The following is a 16200-nucleotide window of genomic DNA, read 5'->3' as shown; positions in this document are numbered from 1 at the left end:
TAACCCATATTATTTGATATTACATACAACCATTATTATATATTATATATATATATATTATATATTAAAACAACACCACATATATTATATAATGGTGCATGTGGACATATGTTTTTATTTCCCCATTATCTACAGATGTACGTCCATATATATATATATATATATATATATATATATATATATATATACATATATATGCTGACATATCTATAACCTGCCATATATATTTAGACCTATAGATGTAGACATATATATCTGTAGATGTACACATTTTCATGTATATATGTTCATATATATTTATATATGTATATATTTCTACACACACACACACACACACATATATATATATATATATATATATATATATATATATATATATATATATATACATATATCAATATGTTGTATCTGTTTACACATTAATATATTTACTCACACACATACATCTACATGTTGGAATACATTCTCTGTACTGTTGAATGACTGAGCTGGTTGATATGTTTTGAATACATCAGGGTTATGTATACCTGACATGGCTTCTTGGTAAATCATTTGGCTATGGTGTGCAGGGTCCTGGGTTCGAACCTAGCAGAAGCTGTTTATTTTGTTGCTAGGCAGAACAAGGGCTGTTGGATACAGAGTGGTTAAGGCACTTTTAAGCAGTTGTAAGTGAGTTTGTGTGATGCTTGAGTGATGGTAAGCACTGTTAAGTTCCAATTACAGTTTCTTCTACTCAGCTCCTGAATTGCTTAACCTGTGTAGGCATTGCTTACCCCCATGCAAACAGGCTAAAACCCGATTACTGCTGCTTAAAAGTGCTTACCCCGCTTACCCCCATGCTAATTTCTTTAAAAGAAAAGAAAAAAGGGTTGATAGGAAAGTGGTGTAAAAAGGGGCACAAAGAGGGAAAGACAGTAGAGAAAATTGCCAGGGATGTGCAGGAAGGGTGTAGGGAAGGTCTGTAGCTGCCCATTTCATTTACAGCAATAGCTGTGCATATGCACTGAATTTGGAGGTAGATTCGGACACTGAAACCCCTGAGAGAGGAGTGAGGACAACACTAATATGTTGTTATGCCAATTAGACCACATTACATGTGTCAAGTGGGCATGTGTGTGAAATGTACAGCTATGTCTGGGGCGAGATTTTGTTTTTGGGAACAGATCACCCTTTTTTTTAAGTTGAGAGTGGGATGTTGGGGAAAGAGAGTAGATATGCTTGCGGAGGATAGGTTTGGTAGGATGACAGACAAGACAAACAGGACAGCATACAGGGGCGGTATATGACATATATGGGGGGGACACCTTGCATAGAATGGGGTGTTTTGAAGTTGCAAGCCCATGAGGCCCCAAATGGAAACAGTGAGACTGAGGTCCCCACCCATGTGCAGTCACCACTGCACCTTCACGGCCCCAAAGTTGGCTGTGCTGGGGGCTGGGTAGGAGGTGCAGGCTCACCCTCTGATTACACCATGCAGCCCTCAAGCTGGTGTAGGTGAGCTTGAAACTCCTTGTCGAGCTCCCTACACACCATGGCCTGGACCTGATGGTGGGTGACAGGTTCTTTTCCTCCCCTGCTCCCGGGGGGGGGGGTCAAGCACCATCACCTGCAGCAGGTTCACATAAAGGTCATGCAGGAACAATGGAGAAGGAGGTCCCAGGCTGGGACCCAGACTTTGCTGGTGCCTGGTGCCATGGCCAGCTGAGGTGGGACAGGTGGGTCGACTGACATCGGCATTCCCATATGGGCTATGGCGTTGCCCTTTTACAACAGATAAGGGCCAGTAATAGTAAGCAGCAGTCAGGATTACTTATAACAGCATGCATAGATATTCCCATCACCACAAGACACCAGATTTAGAACAGTCGCAGAGCAAGGGGAACACATGCACATATCCTGCATGACATATGTACAAAGGGTGACAGACGTGTGAGTAGTGCTATGAAGACTAGCACAATATTGGCATGGTGCTGTGGTAACCTCAGACATTTACTGTCATACCACTGTGTTTTGTGATATATGTCCAATCTGGGATATGAAGTCAGTAACTCTCATGGCTGTCACCATGCACTGACTGCAATCCTCACACTATGCTTCTGCTGTTCTCAGATAGGTATTCTGTGAGTAACACAAGGAACAAAAGGTTCAGCACACAAACCAGTCTGCAGATGACCCTATAGATGAGGGTTTCCTCACAAACATTGCACTGTCATGGCATATGTCAGAACAGGCTGACTAGCCATAACCACACACACCCTGTTAAACCAACATTACTCTAAATTAAGAATAGCAACACTTACATTCTGTAGTCATGTCTGGCACATCTCCTCCTGTTTGTTGGCCTTTTTTCCACAGTATATGTTGTTGGAAGTAAATCCCAAAACCATCTGTGATGCTTTCTGCCGAACACCAGACCTAGGTTCCACTCACAGTGAATGTTATGGCCCAACACCAACATGATGTTCCTAGATATTGTAGTGTGTTTCCATGCAATTGGCTATAGGAATGTTACCACAGCTGTTTCACATTCATTCATCTAGAGGAGGACTGCAGTTGGTGCAGAGGCCATCAGCTGATCATGACCAACACTTACAAAACACAAGCTGCTGCCTAAGCAGAGCAGGTGTACATATCCACATTTACCAGGGAGGCTGTGGGAGGGACAGACAGAGACAAAGTACATCAGGGAAGGTGTGGGAGAGTAAAACTGAAGCATGTTTGTGTGACACAAATACCAGTACAGGGATGCAAACTCCTGACTGACAATGCATTACTATCACATGTGCATGTAGTTATTGCATGCGCCACATAGCTTACATGCTGGTGAGCTGTCCAAACTTATATGTGCTGGTGAGTGACATCTGCAACAGTGATATTGTACAGATACGGTAGGTGTATCACACATGCCTGTCCACACTGACCGGTATCAGTGGCAACACAGCCACATTTTCTAAGGGATTCATACACATTGCCGAACTTGCCAGGGTCAGGAATACCCTCCCTACCTAGTTATTTTACCACAATACAGTACTACACAGGTATCACATGCACCACAGGAGCTATTGTGCTGTTCTATGGGCAAAGGGCATGTGAAGGTGTCTGACATCAGTCAGAATACTTCAGTATGCCAATGGGAGTTGTGCCAGGTGTGAATGTGGTTGGAAGCATCATACACCACACACAGGGACACAAGGTGCCTCTAATGATGTGCATGTGTCCATTGCTTCATGTGTGTGTAGCAGTTGGCTGTGCCAGAAGGCTGTACAAGGCTAGGTGAGGGGTATACCTTGGCATCAGGCCATATGACAATGGTCTGCAGTGTGGATCAGGAGTGTAGGGTCTGGAATGACCCACACAGGTGGGTACTGTATTCACCATCTTGTCACCTGGGTTACTATTATGTGTGGCCAGTGCTGTGCAATGCTTGCCATAGATGTGTTATATAGTCCATGACATGGACAGTGTCTGGGATGTGCACACATCCCACATTCATGTACAGTGACATGTGGAAGTGTACCTTGATTGCCAGGCCCATGTTATATACACATATTGTTATCATCACATGTGCCACTCCTGACCTCTTGTGGCAGGGCATGCTCATGGACAGTCCTTTGTGGATCACCTTTGATGGCAACACAGATGTTGTAGGCATCCATTGAGGAACATAGTGAAGGTGCACTGTCTTCAGTTATGTGCCTATTGTACTGATGGACAGGGTGCCATGCCCTCTGTCGCCCACTGCAATCACACCATGCTTGCTATCTGTGAACAGTATGCAGAGTACTACCAACATAGTGGTTGTCTAGGCAAGTGTGTTTCTGTATGGGACACGGGTTCATAGTGTACTCAGTGTAATACTAGGGTTGCTTACTTTGTTCACCAGGCATTGTATCACATGTAGGGGTGTGGATTGGGACCCCAGCATCTCAGCTGATTGAGATCTGTCATCCTTGTAAGGTGGACATTGTGACATAAAATATGGCCACCATATAGGAAAATCACAAAGCCAGCTCCTTAATGGGTCCAGGTGTTACACAGACACAGCCACCTCAACACAAGTTATGAATTACAAACACACACATACATACACATACACTTGTCATGGCTGGGATTAGAACTCCTACCTAGCTAGTTTACCACACTATAGCATTATGCAGTTATAGCACACGCCACAGAGATTACTGGGATATCATTCCCCAGAGGAGTATTTCACAGTTGATGTCAGCAGACTTGCCAAAGTAGGGCAATGGAGGTTGCAGTGCCTGTGAATGGCCTCAAAACTATCGCTCCCTATTCTGACAAAGGAACACACACAAACACATTCACACTTACCATATCTGGGAATAGAACTCTACCTAAGTAGTTTACCACACTATAACATTATGCAGTTATAGCATGCGCCACAGAGATTACTGGGATATTTTTTCCACAAAGGGGTTATTCACAGTTGATGTCAGCACACTTGCCAAAATAGGGCAATGCACGTTGTAGTGCCTGTGAATGGCCTCAAAAGCATTGCTCCCTACACTGACAAAGGAACACAAATCCCAAACCCAGGACCTGACACAACATGGGCACAAGATGTTGATAGTACTCATTCCCACCTGTATGATATCAGGCTGGTATTGGTAACATGTCATGCAGTACAGTGTGGCTACCATAGAGGATGTACAGGAACCACTAAACATTTCTAGGATTCATATACACAGACACATGTATACAGATATATATATATATATATATATATATATATATATATATATATATATATATATATATATATATATATATATATCTATCTATATATATATATATATATATATATATATATATATATATATATATATATTTATAGATAGATATATATGTATATACCTATATATAGATATATATGTAACTACACATACACACACAGGCATATATATATAGGGAGATACATATGTAGAGGGTGCACACAATATGGTACAGTCACTATGGCTACAGTCACCAGCATACCGCATGGACAATATATGAGCCAAACATACAAGTGACACCTGTTGCCTGCAACATATACTAACAGACAGGTCACAGGATATAACACCACACACAGGTTTGCATACATGGGAAAGCTTTATTTGTGTACTACTACAGTAGTGTATGCCATGTCATATAGCTGTGTAGACCCTGAAATATGTTTAGACAGAATAATGCAACTGTCTAACAGATAAAAGTATACACTATTCTGGAAAGGAGTACATATATTGCTGTCCAGGCCAAGGCCTTCAAGTAGTACAACAGCAGACACAGACTGGGCCACAGGATAATAAGCAATCAACAGTAAGTAATGCAGATGTACAGTCCGGTAGCCTCCATCTGCAGTCTGTACACAATCCCTAGGGGGTACATACAGAAGTAGACACAATGTGATGTATCTGTGATATAAAAAGGCGTGACTGAAACCATCACAATCACACTGACAAACAGAGCAGTCTATATGGCAGGAAGCAGTAGGCCTGCATTTACCCAAGGTGAATTGAATGGTAATGTACACCCAGATACCTTAAGGCAGCTTACCCCTGTTACCCTCACAGTATTCACTGGTGTCAGTGGCATCTGTCCATACAGGGCATGTGTATACAGCATGGCATGGCCTTTGTGGGTAACATTTGCTGGCTTGCCAGTTATAGCAAGAGTCCATTGGGGAACATAGAGATGGAGCACTGTATGCAATGCATTTCCTATTGTAGGGATGGGACAGGGTGCCATGTCCTCTGTAGTCCACTGCAATCACACCATGGTTACCATCTGTGGGCAATATGCAGGTAACTACCACCATAGTGGTTGTTGCCTGGCCAAGTGTGTTTGTGTCCAAGACATGGATGAAGAGTGTTTGCTGGGTAATACAGGTGTTGCCCATATTGTTCCCCATGCCATGATGTCACATGTGGGGGTATAGATTCTGTACCCCAGCCACTGTGATGTTTGACATCTGTTATGCTTGTAAGGTGGGCATTATGACATTTAATAGGCCCAACATATAGGAAAAGTACAAAATCCACTCCTGTGGTGGTGCTGCGGTAGCGTTGTCGCCTCACAGTAAGACGCTGTCCGGTTCGATTCTCAGCTAGAGCATCTTCTGCGTGGAGACATGCATGAATGGGCGTACCTTCATTGAAGGTTGTGTGTCGGGGCTGGCAACTCGGCACGTAAAAATCTACTGTCAATCATTAGCGGACCAGAGTTCCGCTGTGGCGACCCCTAACCAGGAAAAGCCGAAAGACACAACAACAACAAAATCCACTCCACATTGCTTCATGTTTCACACAGGATACGTATCACACACACACACACATACACACACACACACATACCATGTCTCGCAGCATTACACAGTTACAGCACGTGCCACGGAGATTTCTGGGATTTTTCATCACCAAAGGTGTATTTCACACTGGATGACATCAGCTGTCTTGCCAAAGTAAGCTTTGCAAAGTAGGGTACTGGAAGGTGTAGTGAGTGTGACTGGCATCAAAAGCATTGCTCCATACACAGACAAACATACACACACAGAGTTGCAGTTGTCATGTCTGGGATTAGAACACCTACCAAACTACTGCTGCACACTACAGCATTACAGAGTTACAAAACACACCACGGAGATTACTGGGACACTCCTTCACCAAAGGTGTATTTCATAGGGAATGATATCAGCAGGCTTGTCAAAGAAAGGCAATGAAAGGTGTATTGACTGGAAGGCTACCAGGAGCAATTGTGTACAGTGATGGACATTTGCATATCATATGTTTTTGCAAAATGGGAGCATGCTGTGTAGGACAGGCCTCATGAGAAGGAAGCTGTCTGTCACTGTCTGTCACTCTCTTCCCACATCTATTATGTGTATGTCTGAGCTGTTATAGTGTGTTGTTCTTAGATATATGTACATATTCTAATCCGGTGTGTGTGCAGAGCATGACTGGTATGTAATGTGGACTGTTTGCACAGACATCTGTGACTGACTGCTGTGTATAGTCCACAGTTGTTTCCAGACATGGGCTTCATTTCTCTAAGTGTGTGAACATGCCCAGTATGAGTGTCTGTAGTGCATGCGTAACTTCATTCCAGGTAGGTTGTACTCCAGTGCAGGTATTTGTGCTATACACCTACAGCTAGTAATCTGCTTCTGCAGGATATCTGTAGATTGGTTGATAATGTGGGTTGACATTGGGTAGTGAGATTGTTGCTAATTGTGTTTGTGGTGCTTCTGCTACATGGTTTTGGTGTTGGCTGGGATAGTCAGTGATATGTGGTGTTTTACCCTCTAATGTTTTATGTCATCAGCTACTGACAGGTATACATCTTTGCTGGCAGTAGGTTCCTGGGGATTACAAGTTGAACGCAGCTTTGTCCAGTATTGTGGTGTGCAACCTACATATTCTTGCACACTCATGTCATTCTGGCATGGAAACTGCAGACACTTGCTGATGGGTCTGTGAATATGGTCCAGCATGTTGGTTCTGTTGTGGCTGTGGGTCCCATGCCTGTACAATTATCACCATGACAGGTTGGCTGTATCATGCTATGGCCATACCTCAGAGGTATTCAGACTCAGTGAGGTTATCCAGAGGCAGGTCTCATTATTCTGTTCATTAACCCTTCAGAATTTGGTTTGCAAGCAGGTTTGTGGCCACCTATCCTAGTGTTAGCAGCCATGATAACTATGCGCACACATCAGGGTTTCACACTTCACACACTCCATGGTGGCGATGCTACACCCCCCCCCCCAGTTAATCTGTCCTCTTACTACCATTATGCATACAATATCTGATAGGTATGCCTATGGTTGCCACTCCATCCCAGCAGTATGTACAGGTTGGTCCACAGTTCATGCACTGGAACATGATGGACATACTACTGGGATTTTTCAGCATGTCCTTGGATTTGTGTTCTGTGGACTGTGTTTTGTCATTATGTGGGAGTCCATGGGGTAGCATACAGTGGCGGTACAGGCGTGACACAGATATGTGACAGAGGGCAGTGGGGCATTGGGTACTGATGCAGGCTGTCTGTAGCAGACCAGTGCATTCTGTCAGTTGTACAGACCCAGGCTGCAAGGCAATGTATTCCCCTGGGGTGACAAGATAGGTGTGGAAGGTGGTGATGGCAATTGTTTCTATCCTTATCAATCCATTGGTGTGGATGCTGGCAGGGTGCATCTTACAGCTATGGACACACCTGCATTGGACACCTCTTCAGCATGCTGCATTCTGTGAGTATTCATATAGTAATGTGGGGATCATATTGTACTCATTCACAGCAGCAGGGAGGTGGCCTGTGTGTTACCTGAGGCTGATGTTGGGCCGTACTGGATGCATGTGTGCTAGGGTAGCTACTTGCAACTGCCTCACAGGTATACATGGCCCTTTCCTCTGCTGGTGGCTCGTGGGTGGACACCAGCAGGTTCTACATACATCATACCTATGCCTTTTGTGGTCTACCAGTGTTTGCCCACAGTACATCTTAGTTTCACATACTACACAACCAATTGATGAGCTGTGAACCTGTATGTACAAACAGAGGGTGTCTCCATTTCACTGTGAAATTTTAAACAGTCTCTCTCTACGGTACTTCCACCTGTGTACTGTGTGTACGTCTGGGACAACACTCATGCCATGTTCATCTTCCAGATGGTGACAGTTATGACATCTGTACAAATCATATGGACTGCTGCTGCAACATGTCTTGCTGGGATACCAGTCTGTTTGGCACTGCAGTTGTGTGGACTTGGCCCAGTCATCAGCAGTGCTGACCATTGGACACCAGGGCATACCACTCATGGCTATTTGCTAAACACTCACACAGCATACCACTCAGAACTACCTAACACACAAAGCTCTGCCTATTGTAGACATGTGACTATCCATCTTGCTGATTTGACCAGCTCAGGTACTCTGTGCTCACTGTTATTACTCCCACACATGGCTGGTAATACATTTCTACATAGGGTTGGTGGGGGCACACATCACAACTGTGGACATTTGCTTTGACTGCACTGGTATTTCTGTTAGTCTGTTGGCTTCCTTTTACATCTGTATTCTGACCTATCCTGCAGACTACAGGAATATCAGTGTAGAACAGTTTATAGGAGTTATTGACCTACATTGCCATTTCAAACTTCCTGCCATTCAGGAATGACATCCTACTTCCTGACCTGTTATACTCTGTGTAGGTCTGGAGGAGGGTTGATCTCCATTACCATACCTTGAGGACCTTAGGACAGCCTTTCCTTGTATTCATCTACACCTGTCCTGCTGGCTGGGTGGGACAGTTGTTGGGTATGTGAACCTCCATGACATGCATGTGTGTGCCCTATGGACAAACATTTGGGACAGCACATGTCATGCAGTGTTTTTTTTACCTTGTCTGTTACTGCCTACTTTGTTGACACCAGGATTTGTTATGGTTTCATGCTGCTCATATAGCTGTCCACTATCTGCTGCCATCCCATTCAGCCACCCAATTCCCTTCCTTGCATGTTCACATCCATACCACTGATACAACTAAGAGACCATACTACTGCATTCAGTGATTGATAGAAAGGGTAACTTACCTTGTGGCTGTGCCAGTATTGTGGATGGTGCTGAAGGGCTGACTATGTCAGATGCACATAGTACACTGCCTGTACATGGTAAAGTATAGGTAGCATCATTTTTGGCATCCCTTTTACTGTATGTGCGAGTCAGAGAGAGTTTCCATTCCCTGGGTTCCTACTGTGACAGTGTATGTGCTCTGCATTACCTCTTTGCCAAAGCCAGGGCATACTGTGCACACCTCCTCCTGCCTACAGGTGCAGGCTCAGGTTGTTCCTCTTCTGAGTCACTCTGTGCCTGTGCTGGCCTTGGCAATGGTGGAGGGCTGTGCGGCCTGGCCCCGTGCTATTCCTGCTGCAGCTGCTTCCATAGGATCATGCTGTGTAGCATGGTATATACCATGAACATTTGGGTACATATAGCTGGAGAGTACTGCAAGGCTCCACCAGATGTGTCCAGGCACCAGAACCATGACTTGAGCATCCGAAACACATGCTCTATTATGATTCTTGTTTGTGTGTGTGCCTCATTATGGAGTTCTTGTTCGGATGTGTGTGCATTTCTGATGGGTGTCATCAGCCATGGCTCCAGTCTGTAACCAGCATGCCCCACTAGGTGGCCGTATGGGATGTCCCCACTGGAAAATATCTGGTACAGCTACGTCAGATGCCAGATGTGGGAATCGTGATAGCTCCCAGGGCTTCCAGTGCAAACTTTCATTATAATACCCTGGGCATCGCATACGACCTGGGAGTTGATGGAGGGGAAGCCCTTGCAGTTTATGTAGACCCTGCCCTACTCATGGGGTGGTGCTTTTATGTGTATGTGTGTGCAGTCTATAGCACCCGCTACTTCAGGGAAGTCTGCTATTTGGTGGAAGAGATGCATATCGCTGGCCAGCACCACACGGGTGTTGAGGAAATATATGTGCTCACTGGCATGTGCTGACATGGCATCCAGGAACTGGTGGAGTACCCTTGATGCTGATGCCTGTGAGATCTCCATGATATCCCCAGTTGGCCTTTGGAAGGTACCTGTGGCTAGTATGCTTAAGCCTACACATACCTTGGTTTCCACTGGGATGGGTTCCCCTCTGTTGGTTCTGTGTCTGGGATGTGGCCAGCACAGCTCAATAATATGCTGTAAGAGGTCCCTGTTCACCCTATAGCACTCCACTATCTACAGCTCATGTAGCCCCTGGTAGGTTTCCCTGGGTCTGTACACTCTTTTCCTCCTCCTCACTGTGGGTTGGTCATCAGCATTCACATCCTCACCACCCTCAGCCTCTTGCACATGCTGGTTTATGATAGCAAAAGCAGCCCCTAACATTTTTCCTCTTGCTTTCATTTTGTAAAATTTCCCCATTCACATACACCGGTGGTGCAGAGTTTTTGATAAAAAAAACAAGGGGGGAAAGGTGTTTGCATAGTTTATAGTGGTGTGCTGGGCTGGACTGGTCTGCTGCCTGTGCAATTGGCTGATTCTGATACATTTCACCTGCCAGCTAAGCTAGTTCTCCTTGATTACCTTCCTACTGCTGTTTTCCCTTCTCATTGCCTTCCTGTTTAAGCCCGTGTATGCGCCGCGCAAACAGAGTGCTCAAATGTGCACACTACTGCTATTTCCGGGTGTAACTTTTTTTTCTTCTTGTAAAACCTGGTGCATGGCTCACACACCCGCTTATACTTTGTAAAGAGTGTTAGACAGGTTTAGACACACCCCCTATCTTAGCTGTGCTAAGCTAGGAGCAAACCTGAGCCACAGGGCTCCAATCCGCTTACAGTATGCCTGACACACCCACCCATGATGTCACCTACCTCCTAGTCTTGCACTCAGCTATTCATACTCTTACACTGTTGGGACCTGCCTCACATGCTGGGGGAAACTGGGATTCACTATCCTTCCCCTCATTTGCATAGGATTGCCTATTAATGCCTCCCCCCTTAGCAACCAGTATTCACTGGCCAGGTTGTCTTTTGCCTGCCATTGACTTGCATGGCAGAATACTGATTTTAGTTAGAATGCTTGTTTTAGGTTTATTTTCTTATTTTCCCCCCAATCCCATTTGCACATTGCTGCCCTATGCTTAAACAGACGAGATCGGCAAAAAAAAAATAAAAGTTTATTTTTTTTTATTTTTTGTATTGCTTCCAATGCCAATGGACTTATACTTGGCCATTGGTATGCTTCCTCAATGATATGCAGCCTTTATTTGGAGCTGTCATGTCTCCATTTTGTAATTTGCAGAAATGTACTTGGTTACTAACCGAGTACATTTCTGCAGATTATGCTAGTCCTGCATGGCTTGATTCCAGCTTCCTGGATAGCAGATTTACCTCATTTGCATGGTTTTCACCTGCAAATGGGGTAATTTGCATACAGGGGCTGAGAACGTGCAGGACTAGTGCAAGAGCGCTCATGCACGTCAAACGAGCACGTACGTGGATCGCTCGGCCGCCATATTGCCAACATTATCTCTTACACTAATCATGCACGTTGTGCAGGGCTTGCTGATTCTGGGGGTATGTATTAGACTTATATAATAAAAAAGTTAACATAGAGCGGTGAAAAATTAAATAAGGAAGATAATGAATATTTGGAGAAAAGAATAAATATAAATGAGTTGAATTAAATCATGAAATATATTATTAATTCAGCTACAAGTTTGGAAGGAATTGAATATAGTATGTATAAAGAAATGTATGACTGAGAAAAAAATGACTAGAAAGAGGAATTAAGTATGAAGAAATTTGCACAGGTGTGATAAAATTTATAATAAAGAAACAAGATAAAGATGAAATAAAAAAATTGGAGACCAATTACACTAAATAACACAGACTATATAATTTTCATGAGAGTAGTTATTAAAATACTACAACATAAAATAGAACATTATGTGATCAGAATTTGTTTGGGAGAAAAAGAAAGGGGAGTCAAAACCTACTGTGGATATTAAGGAAAATAATTTATAATATTATTAATAAAAAAGTGGAAACAAAAATTATGATAGGTGATGCCACTAAGACACATGATAATATTCATTATAAAGCATTATAGGGAATTTTAGAAGCATACAGCATAAGTGAAAAAAAAATTACAAGTAATTAAATCAATGTATGAAAAGATTATGTGAAACTGAATGTTAAAGGTTGGCTTGGGGAACATTTGAAAATATGGCATGGTATAAAACAAGGATGTCCTGCAAGCAGTATGATTTTTGCTATAATCATGAACACAGTAGTGATGAAAATTTATAAAATGCCAAGTAAGGGAGGATATAGAATTATGGAAAAGATACGGTTACCTCTGGATGGAAAAAAGTTAATGAAAAACTGAGTACAGAGTTGAAGAAAATTGGTTTAAGCATAAAGTGAAAAGCAAGGGATTTCAGTATGAAGGTATTATAGGAGGTGTGGAATATAATGAAAAGAGTACAGATATTTTAGGAATAGTATTTGGAAGGACACAATACTGACATAAACAATGATATAAAGTTATTAAAAGAATCAAAGACATACTTACATTCTGGAAGACAGGTTTCCATACAAAAAGAAGCACATTTAATGAGTACCATAATAAAAGGTAAAATAGCTTATATTGCAAATATTTATATGATGCCAAAGAAATATGAAAAAGAAATCATGCAGACAATTTTTTAATTTATTTGGGGTCAAGACTGAATCGGGTTAAAAGGGGAATTTTGTAAATGAAAGGTAAACAAGGGGATTGGGGCTGATAAATCTAATTGTGCATGCAGATTCTTTAAGTGTATGTAACGTACTAAAAAGGAATAATGAAAAATAAGAAAGATTTGGCAGAAACAATATATTGTAAATATAGAGAAATTTGGGAAAAATGGAAATTTAAAAATGAAGAAAAGTGTTATTAATGAAGAAATGGAAGAATTTTACAGTAAAATTGTATTATGGAAATTAAAAAAGAATGTGACAAAGAACAGAAAAGAATGATATGTTAACGTTATGATATCCTTTTATTTGGTGGACCATGTAAAGTGTTAGAAATAGATAAGAAGACAGCAATAATGATGGGATACAGAAATTATAAAAAACAATTAAAGAGTGCACTGATTTTTTTGTGGAGGTTGCTCATAGGAAAATTACCAGTGGGGGAAAATATACCATGCAAGCGAAAACAGGATAGAATATGTACTAAATGCAAAGAATTGGAAACAACAGAACATGTTTTTTTTTTAATGTGAGAAAATTCTAATAATATTGAAAGAAATATGTAAATATGATTTGATTAAAAGTTATGTAAATTTTTAATTGTTAAACATGGGCATGATAGAGTATAGATTTTATAGGACAAGATCCCAGAATGAAGCTAAGAAAATGGACAGAATCATATTCTATGTAACATGGACTATATAAAATGAAAGACTTAATGAAATCAGATACGAAAGAAAATCGATATTGACAAAAATACTGGGAAAATGTGACTTTGGTTGTGAGTAAAAGAGTGTGTGGGAATACTTAAAATTGAAATAAAGTATTAAATTATGTTAAAATATGTAAATATGCAAAATATGAATTATATATATGTATTAAAAAAACACGCACTTTTCTGTACTTGTGATTTGCTGTACCTGAGTGCATGCCAATATACCATTCCTAGTGCAGTGGTGGCTGGGACGATGGTGCATGAGATGGAGGTGCTACTAGATGGATCAGAGGTGAATGCCGGCTCTAATATTGAAGTAAATAGTGGAAGACTGAGAAACCCTATTTTAGAAGCAATTATCTGAGTCAAAGAAGATCATTGATCAAGAGGAATGCATTGTTACAACCCTCCAGTTGGGAAGGTTGTGGGATGATTCAAATGAGATAACAGCACAGAGTGAACCAGAGAATAATGTTTCATGGGGGGGGGGGGATATAATGGACAGGATTCAAAGAGAAGAAGCCAAAAACATTCTGATGAAAGGTCATCTACAAGGAAAGCATATTCAGAAATTGTGGATACTCAAAGTGGAGAACAAGAAGAGAAGAAAGGAGAAGAGAGCATTAAAAGACATTTCATGATAAGGGGTCAAAGTAAGAGGAACACTGAAATGGAGAGATATAAGGCACAGCATGCAGTTATACTTCCTTTGGGTATCAGGGCAACCAATGACATGTTTTTATGTGGTAAAGAAGGGCATTTGCTAAATATATGTGATAAGAAGAGATATCATATATGTGAGAAAACTGGGCAAGACATAAAGAAATGTGAACGTGAATGTTTTAAATGTAGAAAAAAATACATACACAGATGGATTGTAAATAGAAAGATAATGTAATAGTGAAAACAAGATGCAGGATAAAGAACACGATGAAGAAGAAATAAAGAAATATTGGAAAACAATCTGGAAAAGAAAAAGATGGTAATAAAAAAGAAAAAGAGGAAATAGTACATAGATTCTGAAGTTTGTGATGAGGAAGATGTAAGTTGGAACTACTGGAAGGCAAAACAAATTCTATTGGTAAAAGGGTTAAAGATAAAAAAATGAAATTCCAAAGTATAAACTCAAAGGAGAAACAGAAAGGAGGTGGATGAAACAGCATAAGGAGGGAATGCTTTCCTTTAAATTAAGGAACAGTAACCGATAATTTAAGAATTCTTTCAAGTAAATGTTAACTGTATAAAAAATTTCTATAAATGAATAATGATTTTAGAATGGTATAAAATGTGATGTAGACATAATTCTCTTAGAAGATGCAAGATTCTAAAGAAATGAAGGAAGAATATAAACAGACAATATAACAAATGGAGAAATAATATGGAATTTTGGTAAATATCACCATTTAGGATAACAATTTTTATATAAAAAGGTAATCTGAGATACTTATGTGTTTTTTGGCTACATGGATTAATGACTGCTGGACTTTGTGTATACTCAAGTAGCTGCTGTATTGTCCCATTTGTTTAGTTTTACTAGTTGCAACATAAAACTTGCTAAACTGCATTAAACAGATACTGCATGGGAATGTATGTTAGGTAACTACTGAGGTGAATTGAAAAGTTAAAAATAACTAATTATTTCTGTCAGCCTACTGCCTAAATGGCTGTTGTGATATAGTGCACTCAGCTTCTGTTTTTTTATCTACTTTGCCTGAATGAATGTTGTATTATTAGCACATGTACTGCACTAATGACACATGAACTTCTCGGGCCTTCAAGGAGAACAACTACCTTGAGCATACATTCTACCTATAGGCATATGTTTTGGTCTGCTACTAAATCTTCTACCTCTTTATTTCCTGGTTCTCTCCCAATACCTACACTCATTTCTTTCCAGCTTCTGCCCAAGCCCTCTACTTGATCCTGCTATCCTGCTGCCCTTTAAATGGTAACCGACCTCTTTCTTTCTATTTACAGCTTGTACTTTGGGTGCTCCCCTCACTACAACTATTATTCCAGGAATACCTCCCTTGTAAAGGAAGACAACCATGGACCTCCTACTCCCTAGGCACCATTCAATGCAATAAAAACAGTGTGGTTTTCCCTCCTAAGAAGCCAGCATGTATGTAACTTAATCGTATAATTATAGCCTGTTTAATGTTAACAAGTATCTACCCTCGGTGAGCATGATAGCAGCCTACTATAGTCCATTACCTCCCTTCCAGTTTTTACT

Source organism: Protopterus annectens, chromosome 4.part1 (assembly GCF_019279795.1).
Source record: "Protopterus annectens isolate FY-2018-M chromosome 4.part1, PAN1.0, whole genome shotgun sequence".
NCBI lineage: Eukaryota > Metazoa > Chordata > Ceratodontiformes > Protopteridae > Protopterus > Protopterus annectens.
Note: the sequence above shows the minus strand (reverse complement) of the source record.